Source organism: Neodiprion lecontei, chromosome 3 (assembly GCF_021901455.1).
Source record: "Neodiprion lecontei isolate iyNeoLeco1 chromosome 3, iyNeoLeco1.1, whole genome shotgun sequence".
Lineage (NCBI taxonomy): Eukaryota > Metazoa > Arthropoda > Insecta > Hymenoptera > Diprionidae > Neodiprion > Neodiprion lecontei.
The window spans coordinates 24,643,186-24,662,537 of NC_060262.1; the positions used below are offsets into that span (position 1 = coordinate 24,643,186).

Sequence of the window (19,352 nt, forward strand, 5' to 3'; positions counted from 1 at the left end):
TAAGTAATTGCCTCTAATTGCTTTCGAAATAATTATTAAATTTTGCCCTGTTACGCGCCCCGCCATTGTCTCGGAATCCTTGCCGCCTGCATGTTCCGCCCTTGCGATGTAAACGAATTAAGATCTACTCTGCGAGTCCTTACAGCGCGCGTCTTTAACCCCACGAAAACTGGACCAGCCCCCCGTTTCCCAGCGATCTCGATGCTAGAATAAACTTTCGGGAACTTGGGACGCCGAAGTTGGTAGAAGAAAAAAAAAAAAAAAAGCAAAGATGCGAAAGGGAAAAAAAAGAACATTTCTTTTGTCCTTACACGCTAACGAGGGAGGGAAAAAGATTTGTGGAGGAAGGTTTAAGGCTTAATGTTTAAGGTTTGCTCGTAGCTTAGAGCAGATCCAACTTTTCTGCGGGCCCCTTTTATATATATATATATATATATATACACGTACTACCTTCTCGCTAACTCCACGGACTCTCGCTCGAATACCTTTCTTCAATTAAGCCTAACTTTTAAGGCAGATTAGAGGGCTGGCCGCGGAAACAAACGGCGATGAAATTCGGGCCCGGGGGGTCCTTTTTCTTCTTCCTTTCCTTTGTTTTCGGGAAACAATTACCCGGATCAGCTGCACTCTGAACGATTGGAATCAACAATAATGAAAAGTTCTCAGCCTCGGCTATACCGATCAACCACAGTAGCTGCTTGTACGTTTGGTATACAGGATCTAATCATCTCTTATGCCGGAGGGTTGTTTTTTTACGACTTTGATAAGAGTTTTGATGATGAAATTCGTCAGTTTTTAAAGTTCAGTACATATTTTTTTACATCTACATATCGTACCAACATTCCAATATTAATACCGATAAAAGTAAACAAAAAATTCAGCAGGTTCTTACAGATGAATAAAGTCGGTCAATATTGTCAATTTTTCTCGCTTTTATTTTCTGTTGAAACCAAGAAATATTGGTTAGTACTAGTAGAACGGATACTCATAATGCAGCTCCTGAAATGTCATACATTTTCATTGTAATATCATTGTGATATTTTGAATACAAGATTTAATTTTCCGCCACTGTTAATAAACGTGAAACATAATTAAAAATTTGTCTGTTCGTCGTTTATATCACGGTGCCAATGCCAAAAGGGCGTATAATTTTTTTTTTTACATTGACAATCGATCGGCAGAGTTAATATTGACGTATAAATAAGTATAAGCCCTTTTGGCATTGGCACCGCGAATTTTCTCCATGTTATGAATTTTTTCCAGGTTTGAACATTCAAATAAATGTGAAAGACTAATTGAAAGCATTCACACCGCACAGCAAGCAGAAGAGTTGATCTACCGGTAAAATTCGCTGAAAACGGAACCTTCGCAATTCCGAGTCTCCCGAGACCTGATCGAGTTTCTCTACATTTGTGCCACAAGTGGTTTTCCTGCAAATCCCATGGACTTGAAAGTATATCAACGCACGAAACGCGATGTGATACAAGGTGTCGAATGGAAAGAAGAGAAATCAGGGCTATGGAACGTACCCGACGGACGGACGGGGAGTAACGAGACGAATCGAAGCGTAAAAACGAGCTCTGCAACGGACAACGAAACTGAGGAATGAAAAATCTGCAAGGTCAAGAGGTGAGTGTAATTTTCATCCAGCTACATTGCTTGTACGCGTTGATTGAGCGCTGCTCTTAATTATAACACCCTAAATTATACTCCCTTGAATTCCAACTTCCTGAGTGACATCCTGTCCTTGGCGTAGTCTCGCTGTGTACTTCCACGTGGCTTAAACGACTTTTGTAACACCCCGCCCCTCCTCGCCCCACCACAACCCCCCGCCTGCCGAAAATGTTAGTCGAAATTGTTTCGCGCTCACGCGGTTCAACCGTCGGAAATTCATTTCTTGAGATGAGTGAAAGGATTTCTCGACCCGACAAAGCGTTGTACTATTTCGGAGGGGGCCGTATAACTCTCGACGGTAGCTCAAATCTAACATCGCGTGAAATAATTAGTTCGTTCCAAATTACGGAATTCGGGTCGCCATGCCGACTCAACAATTTATTTCACTCTCTCTGAACTTGATTTGAAAACAAGTATTATTACAGAAATTCACTCCGCGCCAGAAAAAATTATACCATTCATCTCGTTGCGTAAGCTCTTCTTTCTCCTCTTGATATCAGGGCGATGTCCAACTTGTACGCAATAAACAATAGACTTTGGGAAATAGAGTGAACATTTTTCGTTCATCTCTTACATCGGATACAAGTTTTTCACGGTTCTCTCAACGAAGACTACTGCCTCGTATTTGTTGGACGTAATTGTACCTACTTTTACTACTGAATTGGAAGTAATTTGTTAGAAAAACTACCACCTTCACGCTCCATTAAAGTGTGTTACTCTACCGAACCGTCAGAATTCTTCGTTGTGTTAAACATCGATCAAAAAATTGTCTGGAAGTTCCAGAATAAATGAAATGTAAGTTCACGGAGTGTCGGTAATATAACAATGGATCGAATAACGAATTATCTAACTCTCTAAATACTAAATGAGAATTCAAAGAATCCCATAACGCTGACAATGACACAATGATTTTCATTTTAGTCCTCGTTATAATATTTTTGAAGCAAACCTAAGATGAAACGTTTCCAGAACTTAATAATTATTTTAAAGTTATACAGCAATTTTATGGCGTTTTTCAAACTCCAAAAAACCCTTCAACGATTAAATGCGAATTGTCAGAGCGATGACGCGACTCGCATAAAGTCACAACGATAATGAACTTACCCGACACAGGAAACCCGTGACACAGTGTTCGTCGTCGATAGAACCTTTCCCACCCATCCCAAACGTATGAAAACGTATCAATTTTATAGAGCAAAGCACCTAATAAGGTATATTGCACTTACGATACCCGATACGGACCCCGACCGTAATAAGTATACATTGCAAATGGTATTTGAAGAGGCATACACGTATATCGGACCGTATTTGCAGGGCAATCAATCACCCTCAGCGATCGCGCGAAGAAGTCGTCTCGGTGTTAAGACAGGGTCTCTGAATCGTGCAGGCGAAATATATTTATTGCGAAGAAGTGTATATTTTTCCGCGAGGTAGCAATAACTCCCGTGTGTGATATACAGCCGGCTATATTTCCCACCTCCGGCGGGGGTGCGGAATCGGTTGGAGAGAATCTGGCGATGTGTGCACGCGTGCCTCTGATATATTTGGGTGTGTGGGCGCCAAAAAGACCGTGTCGCATGTAGGAGGGACGGGGGTTGAAAGTGTGAGCGAAGGAAAAGAAGCCTATCAGGGCGGGTCCCCGAACCGCAAGTGGACTCCTCAGATAAGCAAGGCAAAGCGCCTTACCCTGAAAATGAATTTCGCACACACGTCTAACCGTGGAAGCCTTGAGGAGACGTGACGCGACGGGGTCAGTATAAGGCAGAGGTCAGAGATCGGCCTTTTGGGGGCCCGGATCCCCCCCGATAATCCCGGCCTACCTCGCACAATCAGCACTCCATTTTTCTCGTTTAATTCCCGTCTGCGCGGTGGGGGGGGGGGGGGGGGGGGGGGTGACCGTCTCACTTGATATCTCGAAGGGGAACGGGATGCAGGGAATCGGGTAAGACAACCGTAAGCCGGAGCTTACGTCCCAAAACAGGCACGTCAACAATTTCAGGTACCTTAAGCCTTTCGTTGGTTCCTTCATTTCACGCAACGCCGACCAATTATCCGCCCCGCAGACATAGATTTACATTATGCTGCCAGGGAGCAGCGTTCAACCCCTCTCTCTCTCTCTCTCTCTCTCTCTTTCTCTCTCTCTCTCTCTCTTTGCCACCATGCCCATGTTTTCGGTCGCAAACCGCGCGTGCTAAGCGACTTGGTCACACCGGGACAAACCGACCGTTTTTAATGAGCGTCGGATTCTATGTTCGGTTAAGGCTTGGCCAGACTATGAAAGGCTCTAGAAATCAATCCCAACTATCTTTGCGACCTACGTACTTGGGTGCCCATCAAATCGCCGAAAGATGCGAAAATTGGGGTGCGATAACAAACTTGTGACGTTTTGGAACACCTTGATCAATCAACACGAGACTGACGTAACGCGCGAAATTACTTTTGTTTACCCTTATCATGGAGCCCGTCGGGCAAACATAGGCAATTTTTTCGATAAATATGCAACTTACCACGCTGCATTAATAATAGACGATAATACAAAGTTTTCCGATTTACTTCTGAAAATAATTGGTTTCTTTTATTGTTAATGCAGTCTGAATCGAAAATGATGTATTACTTGGTAGAATTATGAAGCCACCCATCTCGAATATTTCTGCGTAACGAAATAAACGGAATTTTAGAAAATTTACATAGCTCCTTTGAAACCGGTCAATATTGTTTCATGGTTATTACTAATTCTTGAAACTCCATAAATTTTCTACCGTGAATATACAGTCATTTTACAGTTATAAAAATATTTCATTAAAATTGTAAGAAAAAGATCATCGTATTCTGAAAGAACTACTCGTACCAACAATATAAATTTCTCACAGTGCGTCATGAAATTAGACAAATGAGTTGAAAACAGACAATTTCGGACTAATTCGAAACAGTAAACGAACATATCGAACTTGGTTAACAATCACTTCTAGCAGTATGGCTAAGGCTTATTTTCGTAAATGTTATAACTAATTGCAAATTTATACTTCCAAATTAGAGACTTAGAGTACATATATCAAAGCTGCTGATTGAAAAGTCTAAAGAGTTTTGAGCAGAAAAAAAATGAAAAAATTCTAGGTGGTGACTAAAGCTTTGAAAGCCGGAGAAAAAAATCACTCAAGTTAGAGTTTCTTTCCCACACGTCTCTACGGAGAACGGCTGTTTTCCGGAAAGTTTCTCACATGTAATACAAAAAAAAAATTATTCTACTTGAGACTTTTGCGGTCGACACCAAATTTCAACTGTCCCGTGCTCTATCCGGTGCTTTCGAGAAGCTCGACAGGTTGAGAATTAAGCGTGAATTTTGACCCAGAAACGTCGGTGTAACTTAAAACCCGGTTCCAATAAAGGAACGGAAGGCGAACATCCGCCCTGTTTCGGTATCTATAAGGTGCCTTGAGCAGCCCGCAGCTGGGTGTATCGGCAACATCGAACTACACTACATTACCGAGTTTGGTGAAAATTATTTATCGCCGGCATTATGGCCGTGTATATATACATTATACATATACACATAACGGCGATAAATTGCAAAACGGCGGGCTCCATTCAGCAAATTGCCGACTAGAACGATTTATCACCTTTCCCGGGGACCCGGCTTTATTTATTTATTTATTTATTTATTTATTTATTTATTTTATATATATATATATATAAGTATATATTTCATACATTTTGGATCTTGTCTAGCTTCCTGAAATATTACACCAGCGATCATCCACATGCAGTGCGTCGCATGCAGTGTATACATCACGAGGTATACGTGAAACAAGCTATTTTCATCGCGTGGCGAAAAGCTCTCGGAAGCTCTAGCGGGCAGTCGTGATACGCCCTTTCGGTATCGATCGTAATCGAGACAGTTCGCCCTTCCGAGTCCGAATCTGGGGCCAATCAAGGTTATTCTGCTATGCAATTTTGTCCAATTAACGGACCGACCTCCAAACCCGTAACCCGCAACTTGTACGTGCAAAAAATGAGCTACAAGCTCAACGGGGGCAAATATTGCGTTATGGAACCCGGTTTTCCGTCTAGCCAGCCGAACCAATCAGAGCTATTCAACGCAGAAATCAGCCCAATTAACCGCCTAACGGATCTATATTACGAAACCCAATTTTGGCCTTTCCCACGGACAGTGGTTGGTGGCGGAAAAAATCTTTCCGAACGTCACCGGTTTCATCTATTCCTTGCTCACGTGTTGTATTGCTCATCGAAAAAAGGAACTGTTTAAATGTTTCCGTTTCTTCCATTTTTATATATACTTGACCATTTCGAAGGGAAAACAATACTTCGTCGAAATCTGGGCGTGAATTTTTTTGCAATGATTTCGCGTTTGTTATCATACACAAAAGTTACGGTAAAGTTTGGTACGACATAAATTATAATTCAAGGATACAGATTTTAAGGCGATTCTTAGATAAAATTCCTCAACTTCTCACTTCGTCTTGCTACTAACGCAAACTCTTACCAATTTTCATGGCAAGAGACGTAACATTCAGAAGGTACGTGTAGAAATTTTTATTTTATTCTTCTTTGCAATTCAGTGCTAAGTAAAAAATGGTGCTGTTTTTAAAGGTGACAAATCAACCAGGATGATCCCGAACGCTTTTGTAAATGCACTCAGAGTAAAAATTCTGTGTCTTCAAAGAAAGTTACGGTATCAATATACAGTTTCGTACAACTGAAAATTTGAAGGTTTCTATCAAATCGCCATATTCCATCAACAAAATCATTTGCACAAATGCAAAATATGTCTTCAGATGAACAAACAATCTAATCTTAGACCGACTAAACTATTGATTGACCATGTAGTAACGAAGTCAACTTTTTGTAAACTTGTTTGTCAGAGAAAAGTATTATGACTAACTAAAACGAAACATTTTTTCACCGGTTAACAATAATTTGGATTGAGATAGCAAAAATTTTACAATTTCTTCAATGGAATTCAAAAAAACCTCGGTAATAGAAATTCATAGATTGAAATCACAGATGTTTCGTGTCCAATAAATAAATGGACAAAGTGATTATTTTCCGCGTGTATTTTAACGATTTCATTTGAAAATTGCACAATTTCTCTGTTCTCTGTTCCAATTTTCTTATAATTCAGTGAAAGCCGATCATCATATCGGTTCACCGCATATTTCTACGAAGATTGCATTGTCTATCCCGGATCAGAACCAACCGAAATATCCAACTCAATGGAACTCGTCAACGAAACCTGCGGAGCAGAACCAACTGAGATACATATTTGCGAACGTAGCGTCGTGAACTATAATTCGCCTGTCGCCAGGAAGCAAGAAAGATGGCGTATTCTTGGCAGAAAAGTTTTCTCCGCGTCTTCACCGACACTCTGCAGCCTAGTCGCTCGTTTCCGGCGGCGCTTCATCTCGGGAGATAAGATGCCGAGCAGCCAGACGACGCGAATTGCGGCGAGACGCGCGTCGCGAGGACACCGAAGCATTGTGCGAGTCGACTTGGCTTCGACTTTCGAAAATGTAAATACGATGTCAAGCACACACGTTCTTCCCCCTCGCCGTTCCGTCGTTTTTCAATTTTCCACCTTGAATTATCGAAACCGCAAAAACCGCACGTCTATAAATTCAAATCGCGTACGATCGTGCGAGGTCGATTATTCGCTTTGCAAATTTGATACGAGTAACGTGAAGATAGGATTACTCGGGACGAAATGCGTGTAGACTAAATTTGAAAAATGGAATTTGAAGCCAAGATTATCAGCTTCGATGTCGTTTCTGATTCAACTTTCTACACTGAGAGAAATTTTTAGTTTCGGTGACCGCTCAGTCCTTAACTATTCTCATTTTTTTACCACCATCGAAAAATACAGTTCTAGGTACAAAATGATAATTAGTTTTGTAGCTGTCACCAGAAAGTCTAGTATTCGTTACTATTCTTTCTCATTACGATCGCTGTAACTATATTTTCTTGCAACTATTGCGAAAATTTAATGCTTGTGCAACGATAAATTGATGTTAAAGCCTAGTTTAACTAAAAAAGTAGAGTAAACCGAACTGACTGATTTTGCGTTGCAATAAAAAAAAGAGGATTTTTTTAACGATAACTGTTTTACTGAATTTTTCTAGTTACTATAAAATATGAAATTTTTTTCAGTGTACTTGTAATTTACACACCGTTACAGCGTATCGAATTCAAACCTTTTTCCAACCAAAAACGGGGGGAGGGGCGGGGGCCGTAAATTTTTTTTTTTTTTTTTTACCACGTGCGTATAACGTAAATTCCTGTAACGGCATGTACCTATGTTTGCGTCGGACGTTCCTCAGGGGCGCAATTGCCGTTCGCCGTTGGCGCGCGGACGAAACCGTAACAAGATACCCGGACTGCGATATAACGGCAAAGATAATGACGGTGGCGGTGATTCGGAATTTTAGTATCCATCCCCCGATAACATTTTGGAGTCTGGTGCAGCGGCGCTGCGTAACGTTATAGCTATAATATGCGTGCGTACAAGGAAGGTGCGATCTCGAATGGAAAACGGGTTGCAAAAGCGGCCGCTTGTACTCTCAAGATCCTTCGTGTGTTCGGCTTATCCCGTCTGTTATAATAGCGGCGTTAAGTTATAGTGGCCGCAAAATGACACCCTCAGGCTCAGCTCCCTTATTGGATAAAGCTTCGGCGTGAACATTCGTCGCATATCCATGCGTCCAGTCGTAAACCTCGCGTAATATGTGCAGACACGTGCACTGGGGAAAATTACTTTTGTTATAGTTTCTAGAAAGTTTCAATAAAATGGGCGCCGTTACAACAACGTTTCAAACATTGTTGGAATTACTAAAAAATTTGCTACACGTGGTAACTTTTTAGTGTACATGCAGTTCTCAACGATAAAGTTTCTGGTTATTGCAACATTAGATCACTTTGATCAGTTTACTAAATTTTGAATAAGGTTCTGACAAACCCGCGCCTTTCATTAATTTGAAATTTTGTATATCCATGTATTTTGACTCGCTCAACACGAATATGATATGGTGTAAATACCCGTAGATTTGATTTTCAACGTCACAACTCACAAAAATAGATCTTTAACAATTTCTTATATTTTATTTCGATAAGTGTTGATCCTAGAGAAAAGTGTTTTCCACAAAAGTTGTAGCTTATAAAAAGCCTGATCTTTTATGTTTCGCAGGGTTTTTGTACATTTTTTGTATTTTGCTCTCGAAAAAAAATTATTTCAGACAAAAACTGTATGAAACATAAAAGATCGGTCATTTTATAGGCTACAACTTCTGTCGAAAACATTTTTCTCTAGGATCAACACTTATCGAAATAAAATATAAGAAATTGTTAAAGATCTATTTTTGTGAGTTGTGACGTTGAAAATCAAATTTACGGGTATTTACACTGTATCATATTCGTGTTGAGCGATTCAAAATACACAGTTATACGAAATTTCAAATTGATCGGAGTTATGGGCTTTTCGGAACTACACCCATAAAAAAATACCAACACATAGAAGGTTTTCTCGTTAAAGCTACAAACACTTCTTGGCTAGAAAACTCATTTTCTTTTTTGAACCCAGAATTAAAGTTTTTTGTTATGGTAAAAAATGAGAATATGGTTTAAAATTGAACCGTAACCGTAACTAGAAATTTCTCTCGACCCGCGCACACACACACCTGCGTATTAGACGCAAGCTCTCACCCTCGATGTACGCGCCCGTTCCTTCGAACTTCGTGGTTGATTACAATTTCAATTTATTAGCCCTGCGTCAAGTTTCCACGAGCTCGGGCTTCTTATTCGCCCTTTCGGTTTCGTAATCAACGCAATCCCCTTTCGCTGCACCGTTTCGGGGTGTCAAGAGAGGAGCGCGACAAAACGGGGTGGGTAGGATGGGGTCTCAGCTATACTAGCGGTGCTTCGAGCTAGCTGCGGGACGGTAATGAAATTACACGTATGGCGTGCCAATTAGTGAGTGTGGGTTTCTACACATACATTCTAAGCTCAATCTTATTCACGCAGTTTCGCTCAACGTATCGAATTCACAATAATGCGGATAAGAGAATTTACACAAATTTTTGGCCGCTTAAGAGGATGCTGTAGTCAGTCGGCCTTATTTTATTATATCAGACCGACGAAAATTTCACTTGTTTTGAACAATACTCGCGCTTACGCATCATCGACGCACTAAAAAATCTGCCAAGCAATTTGCCAAGAAATAGTTGCATTACCCCTTATTGCAGGAATACATTTCCTGGCCTCAGTTTCGTACAGAATAAAAAAGTTTTTGGATATTTTTGTTCGCCATTTCAAGTGAAATGAATTTGATAAAACAGGTAAAATAGGTAAGTGACGTTTTAGTCGATCGATAAAAAGGACTACAGCAGCATCTCGTTTCATCGGACTGACTTTAAGCAACCAAATATTACGATTCATCCAATCGTTTTTTACTATTTTATTCAACGAACGAGAACACAACGTAAATAGTAAATTGCATACTTATGCCCACCATGAATTTTGAGATTATGGCAGCAACAAACAAGGAGAATGTACTTAGAGCAACAAATAAAGTAGAAACTTCAGATTTCTATTTTGTTAAATTAATCATTGATTCTATTTTAAAAAATTATTAAATCTCCGATTTTTTCAATTACTTCTGTAAACGAAATGTGTACGTATAATATTTCATTTTCCAAACTGGCTATATTTCAGCCGGCTTATAGCGTCAGCCCGACTTGACGATGGGTAAATTTCTCTATTGAGTATTGTGTCAGTACATCAGTTAATTTCTAAAATTCTGGTAGACATAGAATAATTACGCAACCTTAAACTGTCATCGAGTGGCAATGGAGAATTCTGTAAGTATCATGTTAAACTGAATCCTGCAAAACGCCTCGCCTTATTTCTTCGAGAATTTAACAAAGACATGATAACAATGGTTTGGTTCTCTGTACAAAAAATGCACTTGCAATTATAAATACGTATCTTAAATAAAACCTGCCCGAAACTTCAGCCGATGAGAAGGTAGGTCGAAATATTTGACGTTAATAGCGAAAGAATATTCTCACCTCAACCTTCTGAAACTTTATTCCAGCATAAGGTAAACCTTCGTGAAATAACGCCGACTGTTGCAGTTAAAGATAGCGAAATTAAAAGCGTTTGTCATTACGCACAGACCGCGTCGTTTTTTGCAACGAGCTCTTCTTATTTGATCGCCTCTAGCCGTGACAGCTGTCGTCTCGCAGATCCTTAGTCTTAGCTGATTATCCTCGAAAAGACTGATGAATTCACGCCTAAAGGCTTATACATCATTCAAAAATTCCCTCTAGACAGACGAACCCTTCAAAAATTAGACCTTTTGTTCGGAGCCATCGGCGCCCCTTCTGGAGGGAGTATTTTTCTGCAACTACCGAGTTGTCTCGAGGGAATTTCCTTCCATCTAACTTTCGCTGTAACAATTGACTGGCCTGTTAATGCTTAATTATGCGAGCAGCAGACGCAGTGAAAGCGAAAACAGTTGCAGATGGAAACCGGAATGTTGCTGCAATGTAGATTACAGATGAATAAGTTATCTACTTGTTGAAGCAATGAATAAATTAGTTAGACACAGAATTCTTCGACGTGTTAAATTCCGGAAAACAGCATTGTTAGACGATTAATCGATATCCATGCAAGTTTTCGCGTAGTTCTTAGAAAAAAATTATCATGACCATTTTACTAATCACATTGTAAAACTTTTAATACTCTGGATGGTTTTGCGTAGGAATTTGAAACGGTCGATATTCCTTTGCAATTCCGCGTTCAATTGTTTGCTTCTTGATCTTTGCCATCCTGAAAATTGAAAGTCGTGTGAATTTTCGCGGTCACAAATACGAGTTGAAGATTCCCTCTCCTGGAAGCACATTTCTGGAATTCACGGATGTTCCATCCAGCTCTTGAATGGCGGTCCAATCAACCTGAAACTTTTTCGGGGTTTTTATATCGACGGATCCCATTGAGATCAACTTCGGCAACTGCGTGGGTAGCCGTCTATAACCGTGTAACTAACTATGCCTCGGGCAAAGTGAGTTGGGAAAAATGTATATAGGCGTGGAAATGGTTTCTACGTGAATTCCGGCACGATCAGAGCTGTGATATAGCAAATGGCGCATATCCCGAGAAGGATTTCGTAATTTAGAACCCGATATGATATCAGAAATTACCGTACAACACTCCGCCCATTATCGATCAGTAATCGGCGAAACTTTTCTCGATATATAAAATAAGAAAGCGTGTCCGAGAACTTTGCCTTGTCCCTGTTCCGCCATGGGAAATAACTGCCATGCAGCGGGGAATATACGTATAGAGACGCGTATAAATTTAATCCGCTTTGTTAAATTATCACCATTAACAAATTGCTCGGCTCAATCAGTCACGCGTCACGATACACGAGCCATTAGCTTTAGAACCTGCGGGGATGGATGATCGCAACGCCAACGAAATGGGAGGCAAACCCTGACAATGAACCCTAAGACGTTACTGCGTGCGGTGTAAACCTGCACGAGCCACATTAATCGACAATCATCTCGCTTCGGCGCCGAGCAAATACTGCCAACCACCGAGCAGATTGTGTAGATACATTCATCGCGGTGAATTTGAACACCAGTGTTGTCGAAAGTTTGTTTGCGAGGGCTCTATATCCATCAATCCTAATAAAAACCATGTGAACTGAGCTTGACCCGCATATTTTTGTACAAAACCAACACAAATCTAATTAAATAATTGATTTCCGAGTTATAAAGTCCGAAAATTGACCCACTTTTTCAGTCGTCTACCCCTTTAAATTCAATTTGGCAAAAAGATCATCAGGGCCGGCGATGGCGGGGGGCTAAAAGGCTGTCAGGTTAAGAAAATTATAATCCTAAATATGTGGGCAGCGGTGCCACTGGGACGAGAATTAAATTTCGAACCTGTCTGACTAAATCGCATTAGGTCTACAAGGGGGGGACCAGACGGATTGCGTGTAGATGCGTGCGGTTTAAATCAATTCAACAGCTCGAAAGTAATTGCTGTAGAACCCTCCAGGTGCCCAAAGTATTTGCTCTTCGAGCCTTCGACCTGCGCGCTGACTGGTATTCAAAAGCCTGGCATTGCTAATCAGTGGTGGTATAATTAGGCGTGATTCGAACGGCTGATGTCAGGCTGGACCAGGTTCGTAATTGGAACCTAAAAAATACCCGATCTTGTAAAACCTACTTTCCGTTTACTTCGCCGAGAGGGATCAAAGCGACGGTACAATTCACGTTGCTGGCAGGAGTGGAAGAGAGTCGAATAAATCAAGTAGTGAAAAAAATTACGAAATTTACTCACTCGTGCGTAGCACTCTGTGAAAAAAATCACTCTCGTGATAAAAAAAATGTCCGAATCACCAACGAATTTCAGTTCAATCGGTATGAAACACGGGTTCCAACTGTTTATACGCAGTACCCAAATTGAAAACAAATTCTATCTCTCTTCAGACTGTGAAACAGTGTTATTTTCACCGGCTTCCAAGTATTTTCATTCGCCGAAGCAGTTTAACCAGCAGCAAGAGCTCAATTCCACGTCCATACGAGAACGATTTGCCCGTCAGTCCTAGGAACTCGTTACAAGTCAGCGTCTACACGCCAGTTAGTACAGCACGGACAAAGTGCACACAGGTAATTTTTCAGCGTCGGCAAGAGCTTCGCGTTGATCGCTAGAGAAAATCGGACGCGTAAATAGCGCTTGCAAAATATCCACATTTACGCGAGTCGAGTTCGAAAAAGGTATCAACCATCCAACCTAACGGAGAAGTCTCGAAAAGTAATTGGTAATCCATGCATCCGACGTTTTCCTTCAACCGAAACTGCTAAAATTCATAACTTTTTGTGAAACTTGAGCGTAACGCGAATACGTCGTCGGCGAAACGACAGTTAAGAAGCAGCGGACAGAAGTTGATAAATTCTTTTTCAAACAGAGTGGTTTTGCTCGAGTTTAGGGCGTGTCTAATTCGAAGCAGAATGACTGGCCAGACTGGGAGTAGTAAAATAGGGACGGCTAACGTAAGGGTATGATCATAAACCGGTAGGTAACCCAGTAATTCGCGAGTGGTACTTCAGGACCGAAGACACTATAAACGTCGGAATATCAAGCATTAATGTTGCGGCATCTTCCGCCCTCGCGGAGCAACGTTCTGTTCGTCTCGTTCCAGTGTAACTGCCCATGCTCGAAAGCAGTTGCTCAATACACGCGCAGGAGGCTGGAGGAGTTGACGAAGTCGACCCAGAAACAGAAGCCCAGGGGTAAGTCGACGCGTACACGCAATGCGTAGCGCATCGTGGATGTGCAGAGAACGTGATATCGGTGTGGGTAGCCGGTAGTTGGAGGCAAGCTTTTGAGTGTTCTTGAATCGCGAGTGGGGGAGAGGTATAGAAAGTGAAGAGGCCGGGGAGAGCTGGAAACGGAAAGCGAAGAATAAAGGGGTGAAAAACAGCACCATCCACTAACGAGTCGTAACGGAATAGCGTTATGGGATTCATTTTTATAAATGCGGATGTTTATCACGTCTAACGGGTAACGGTTATCAACGGAAGCGATTTCGATTTTCTCTTCGAACACTATGAATGAAGACGGTTTAAAAAAATTCCTGGTTCGTATTTGCTGTTCAAACATCGATGAATAGATCTTACATAATCGATTGATGGGTGTGGTGCGTAGATTATCGTAAGGTTGAAGGTATTACATAACTAAGGATTTACAACTTCTGCTCCTACGTTTAAGGTTTTCCAAAATAGTCTTCAACAACTTCAAATTTGTATTGTTCAAATCTCGTACTAAATTCAATCATGCCATTTTTAAATTCAAAAAATTGCTCCTTCGTGCTCAAATTATATGTCTTCAAAAAATATTTTCAAGTTTTGAACACTCCATCCACAAAGAACTTCCGACAAGATAGGCGAAAATATTCTTTGATAATCGAAAGAAAAAGCCTGACCAACATTTCAACTATCTTGAAACATCTAATATAAGAAAACTGAATAATTTAATAGCACGACCTGATAGTTTTAGTAAAGAGAACGGTTAAAATTGGCTAGTAAATCTTAGCGATGTTAGCATTCCAAACAACGTAGCCAGGCATTCTACAATTAGGTCCAAAGTTCGGCGTACCGTTTAAAAAAAATATAAGGGAATGTCAATAGATTAATTGCACATTTTGAATAGAATATATCTGCTATTCCATCTGAATGCAGAAATCAGGCACGCCCTGAATTCACTAACGAAATCAAAAGTTTTAAAAACAAACCTCCGGTTGGTCAAGAACGTAACGTTCTTGATAATAAGATCGGTGAATCGGACGTCTTTCAAAAATATAATCCTAATCTAATAATCTTTTTAAAAGCTTATAAAGGTAATACTACAGTTATTATCCCAAAACCTCTGTACAACGAGAAGATTTCAGAACAACTTGCAGATAGTAACACTTATAAAATTGCCAAGCATATCAAGTCGGTAAACCGACTGCCAAGTGTGTACGAAACAATTACATCTCGAAGCAAACTAGGTTTGCAATCTCTAACAATGACAGTATTCCACCCAGAGCAAATGAAATACCTAAAATTCATAAAGAAGCTATTCCAACACGAGTAATTGCTTCATTAATTAATAGTCCCACCTACCATCTTGCAAGTTTGTTAAATTCATGGATTTCTGATAATATTATTCCGCCATGCTTGACGTATCAAGAACAGTTTTTGTTTTGTAAATACCATAAAAAAATCTGACTTTGCCACAAAACTACATCTTAATCTCCATAGATGGTAACTTATCTTTTGACAAACATTCCACCCAACCTAGCTATTACAGCCATAGAGAAACGTTGGCATGAATTCAGGTCAAAGTACCAATACCGCAAAATGAGTTGAACCAAAGTTTTAATACCGGTTTCAGGCAGCCATCGTTAAGTTTAATAACACCAATTACGCACAATCGTTCGGTCTGCCTATCGGCTCCCCGTTGTCACCTGTCCTTTCTGATCTATACATGGATATTTTGGAACAAATCTGTATTAGTCAGCTTGACTTCGAACTTCCCTTTTATTTTCGCTCTTTCGATGACATTTTTACGACTGTACCTATAGACAAAGTCGATTCAATCCGAGACACGTTTAACAAATGTCATCACAAATTGCAATTTACCACAAAAGTAGAATCCGAACGAAAGATTAGCTTCATCGATTTCTTGGTTATCAATGATAATTACCAGCTCAATATTGATTCGTTCCATAAAAGAAAGTGGTCGCAGCGTTACCTCAATTTCAATTCACATCAACCTAGATCATACAAAATTGGAACTATAGGTAACCTTGTCGCCGAGTAGAGTAATCAGACTATGAAGCCCTGAATATCAATATAAAAATCTAGATCTTATACATGATGTTCTACCCCATTATTATCCCCAATTTTTGCCCACTAAACACATAAAATTAAAAGATATTCAATTGTATCAAGTGATACTAAGAACAACTGTGTGTTAAACGAGTTCAAAAATCTCAAAAATTGACTTCCTTGCCCTCTGTTGCTGGCTTCTCTGATTGTGAGCCACTGAATACAATTTTCGCAAAATATAGCGTTTGGTTGGTTGGCACGAATGATAACAATTTGAGTTTTTTGTCCGATTCTGGTAAAGATATGCTTTCAAATGGTAGACGTTCGAACGTTATTTACAAAATATCGGGTAAATATCGAATCAAGCTTATACCGAACAGACATATATTCGTTAGATTATTTAGACCATACATTTAATTTATTGCAATAGACGAATGGGAGAGAAAATTCGGAAATGGAACACATTTTAATTGCTCTGAGGCTATGCCAATGATGAATCAAACTTCAGGCATAATTTTGATAGAAAATGAAACCAAATTTCTTAATCTTTATGAATCTTGCTGTCATCGATCTTAGAATACGATTTCAGCAGCCGAACGAAAGAAGACATTAGTAGGAGTATCCTAGAATTTGCTGATTTCAAACTTGATGCTATAATTGTTGAATTCAGAATACGCGATCTAACATGCCAGGCCAAAATGCAAGTTCGACGAGGTTACCAACTCTCGCGCCAACTTTCCATTGTCCGCGTTAAGCAATAGACGGTCTGTCTGCGATCGTTAGCCCGACGTTACGAGGTGTGACAATAATGGTTAATGTAATCAGCAATGTTCTTGAATCAGGGATAATGGACGTACAGAAGAGTACGTCAGAGCGTGCGCGAGAAAAGGGGGGAGGAAAGGCGAAGCGGAACGGGTCGAGGGGGGTGAACGAGGTGCGGTGAAAGGAAGAGGGAAACGGGAAAAGGGAAAATGGAAGGCAGAATAGAGAAGAAGGGAAAGGCATGAGGGTAGAGGGTGGATTGCAAGGTTAAAAAAAGCCGGCACGGCTAATGAGCACGTGAGATTGCGAACAAATGAGGGCCACGAGCTAGAAATAAAGCAAAAACAGCGAGAGCAGCAGCATCGCTATAGCAGACGGTAGAAGGAAAAAACTCCCCCCTCCCGGACAATATTAGGGATATTTTTTCCCTCCTCCTTCCACCTTAAATCAACAGAAGATTAAAAGGGTCTGGAATATTTTTGTTTCGAGATTCAAAGCGCCAGCCGCGGGGAGATAAGCCGTTTGGATTTACCGGGTCAGAGCTTTAAGCTCCCGCGGCTAGTTCTAATATGCGTGAGCACAGACTTCTGCACATTGTGACAGGTGTGATATGTGGAAACGCTTTAACGGCACTTTGCGTGTAATTAGCTCACACATTTTACCGAATATTTTGATCCCCCACCTGACGACCGTTTTGTTGTCATTTTTATCGCTGCACGGTTCCGGTTGTTGCTGTGTCGCAATACCGCGCACCTGATATTTGCTTCTTTTCATTTATCTTCAATTTTTCTTCCCTTCCTGTGTTTTTCTTTTTTTTTTCACCCTTTTCTTTTTACTTCAACAATTCCCAAGCGGAAAACGATTTCATCTTTTTCACGCCATCGTGAAACTCATAAATCATACGTTGTAAGGGCCGACACACCGCTACTCGCACCTTGGTATGGGTGCCGCGTATATCGGCAGTTTGTTGGCTTGGGTGAACTCTTCGGGCTTCGGAGTGTAGCAGGTATAAGCCGGCGTATAAGACGGAAACCGGAGACCTTGTTTGCGTCCACGTCGAAGACGAAGACGTTCCTGTCTCATAAAGCGATTAGGTTTCATTTTCACTCGGCGATCCGCCCTCTTTGCTCCCCACCACCGTTTCAACTACGTTAACCTGATTCCTAGTCAATCTCGCGGACGATAGACAAGAGATCGATTCCTGCACTCGTTTCGCCCTCACTGCGATAAATCCGTCGGAATAAAAATGGCGAACGAACCCCGTTTATTGCAACCAGAGATTGCGCTCCCTTGGCGCCTCTGTGGGATAGCGGGAAGGGGAAAAAGAGAATGGTTAGAAAAGAGAGGAGAAAAAATAAAACGGAGAAAGGAGAGAGGCGCTCAATTGCCATCGGTTTCCTCCGCTTCTCCCTGCATCGGCGGAGCCTCATACTTACGCAGCCTGGCAAATAATTTAATCAATTAATCATCCTCGACTTTGATAATGCAGTCCTCATGAAATATGAACAGCGGACTCGGGCGCTTATCCGGAACCCATAGCTTACTTAGGTAATTCTCCACCACCCGCAGGGTGGTGTGAGTGCTAAGGCATGGTGCAGGGATTGGCTGTAAGTAGGTATAGGTATAGTCCTGGATGTGGTGTTGGGTCGTGGATGGCAGCTCGGAGAGTTGCGAAGATGAGGGGTGGAGGGTTGAAATCTCAGAGCTTGTGAGATATGCGGAAGCCGTGGAAAGGCGGGCCGAAACTTCGGGGCAAGGACGAGAAGCGGGGTCACGTGGAGCTCGGAATTTCAGGCATGCTAAGTGCCTCCTTGATTTACTCAATCACTTCGGCTCACTCGGCGCCGCGCGAACCGCTCCCGTTTCACCCCCGTTTCACCCTCGTTTCACCTCCACGTGTGTCTTGCGTGATGATTGCCGCGGCGGCGCTCTTCGCATGTGGCGACTGGAAGAAGCTGAAGCGGTTCGAGAGGAGATGACGAAACGAGGGTGTAAATATCACCGCGTTCGTTTGCGCTTGGTGAAATTTTTGGCAAAAAGAGGCGATAACTCAAACGGAGAGTAATTCAATGCCGGATTACCGCAGGCCGGAGGGAATTCTGCCATTACGGGAACGTAACTCGACAGTAGTCGGTTGCCATTGTACTCCTCTCGGAATTATTGAATCACCCGGATTACCACCCGCGGAATAAGTCCGCGTCCGTTGGCACGAACCCTGCCACCGCTGCTCTTGAGTGCCCCCCGTGTATCAATTATCAGACAAAATCACCGTCGTTCTCAACGTGAATTACGAGTCTGCGATTCAATGGGCTTGGCACTCTGTGGTACGCGCAATACATACTCAAGTCGACTCGTAAATACGGGAAGAACACTCGTCGTGAGAATCTGTTCGGTAGTTGAGTAGAAGGTGGATTTGGTAAAGTCCTAAACGGAAAAAAAGAAACAGTAACAAGTACAGGGGCTACACATTTCGCATTGGACTCGAGCAGTTGCACAGTGATATTCACTAAAATATAATGCTCAAAA

General features: G+C 41.4%; 1 long non-coding RNA gene across 2 annotated transcripts in view; it reads left to right on the forward strand.

Annotated features, from left to right (window-relative positions):
• The window catches only part of LOC124293541, a 57,035-nt gene that overhangs the window by 13,567 nt on the left and 24,116 nt on the right, over nt 1-19,352 (forward strand). For both annotated transcript variants that reach the window (XR_006903385.1, XR_006903386.1), the window contains exon 3: nt 1,264-1,629. This is a non-coding gene — a long non-coding RNA (uncharacterized LOC124293541). The remainder of the gene's footprint in view (nt 1-1,263; nt 1,630-19,352) is intronic.